Below are 1873 nucleotides of genomic sequence, written 5' to 3'. Positions count from 1 at the left end.
TGTCTGTTTCATCCATGAAAAAGGGCAGATGGAACATAGATATTTGTAGAAAAGGGAATGGTGGAGAAATTAATATTAAGGTAAGATGGCAGAGAAGCATATAGTTCCGTCACAGGTCACATCATACAACACCTGGCTAGGTCAGTGGTTAGTGCTCACTAAATCTACCAAATTTGGTGTAGAAACAATTTTCACTCAGAAATTGCTAGTTGTAGCATCTGGACCAATCAGACACACAATATATACTGTATTTTGTTAGTTATATTTAACAAATACTCTGTAACACCCCTCAGTTAACAAGCCATATGAGGGCCTATGGACCCTTCCCCCGAAATGCATCTTAACACCTCAGAAATGCAGAATAGGCCTCTAATTCCATGGCAACCAATGCTGATATCACTGGTTTTATTGCCCAAAGGAATGCGGGTAGAGAAACTCACTACATTTTCCATAGGAAAGACACAATGCACAGTAAAAATGGACTCTTCTCTAATTAATTCATAGGAAAACCTTTCTTTGAATGAACACACATATCCACACCAGGTCATTGTGTATGTTGTAACTGTCCTTGTATATTTTCTTTTATATTGTATACTGTTTTATGCAGGCTTATGATGGAACCTCGTTCCTGTCATCTTACCTATATGTAATCCTACCATGTTTAGTATCTATGAATTCATCTTCTGATGATGTGTGTGTTAGACTAGTTTAAGTGTTTATGTAGTTAATAAATTCTTACTTGTATCACACTTGACGTTGTTCATTGTTTGCTCATAACTGGAGTCCCTAATCATGCAGATTTATGCTACATGCTCTGTGTAGTATTGTACAGTAAGAAAGTTATTTCCCTTAACCAGGAAATTAACGTTCTTAGAATTGACAGACAGTTGACCCTGAGAGGTCAAGTAAATACTTACAGTGGATCTAAATATTTATAATTAATTATAACTAGTTATGATTAATTATTCATATTTCCCCTTTGAGCTGATTCCCTACATAGTAAATTGCACAAATAATTACTAAAGAAATGACATATAACACATTGAATTATGAAATTCTGAAGTAGAAAGACCAAATAGTTTTTTCTTGTAAAACATACTCCACTAAGCTTTATGTACATCTGAAAATTAAAAAAGGAGGAAAAAAACACAAACTTATAGGAAGTCGATTTTCTGAAGAAACAATTTATTCTATTGTATCTTTGAATGTCTCTGTAACTTCTATTGAACTTTGACTTTGCTTTTTATATTTAATGGAGTAATCATCATCATACTTAATCAATGCTGAAATTCAGATCAAGCGAAAAGGAAGTGACCCCATTAGTGATCTCTAATGAGAAACCAGAACGTGATAGCATAGACACGCTTTCTTGTGGACCAGGTCGTCAGGATGTTCCTCCCTTAGGTTATTCTGCTTTCACTTACACCATGGATCAATATCATTAAATATTTATTAAGCTCTATTCAAAGAAAATCTGTGAATGTCCATATGAAAGACATATTGAGATTAAGGCATTATCCTTTCATGCAAAGTATCACTAGTCACATCTAATTGACACAACTTCCAGAATGCTGTTAGGGCATACTTGGATGATTTTAATAACTAAACAGCATGCCATAATTATTGAAAAACAAAGAAAGCCATAATTGAATAAGCAAGACTCCAAAGCAAAAATGAGAACATGCCTGGTGAGGATGGTTGTTTGTGTGCTAAGGCAGCTCTTTGAAGTGAGTGCTGGTCAACACATCTGGTGTCTATTGAATAAAGCTGTTGTTTGTTGAATTGTCTGCTCTGTCTGTCTGTGTGTGTGTGTGTGTGTGTGTGTGTGTGTGTGTGTGTGTGTGTGCGTGTGTCTCTCTCTCATTTGTAAGTA

This window comes from Sinocyclocheilus grahami, unplaced genomic scaffold, assembly GCF_001515645.1.
Source record: "Sinocyclocheilus grahami isolate Dianchi unplaced genomic scaffold, SAMN03320097.WGS_v1.1 scaffold99.1, whole genome shotgun sequence".
Lineage (NCBI taxonomy): Eukaryota > Metazoa > Chordata > Actinopteri > Cypriniformes > Cyprinidae > Sinocyclocheilus > Sinocyclocheilus grahami.
This window is presented reverse-complemented; position numbering follows the sequence as displayed.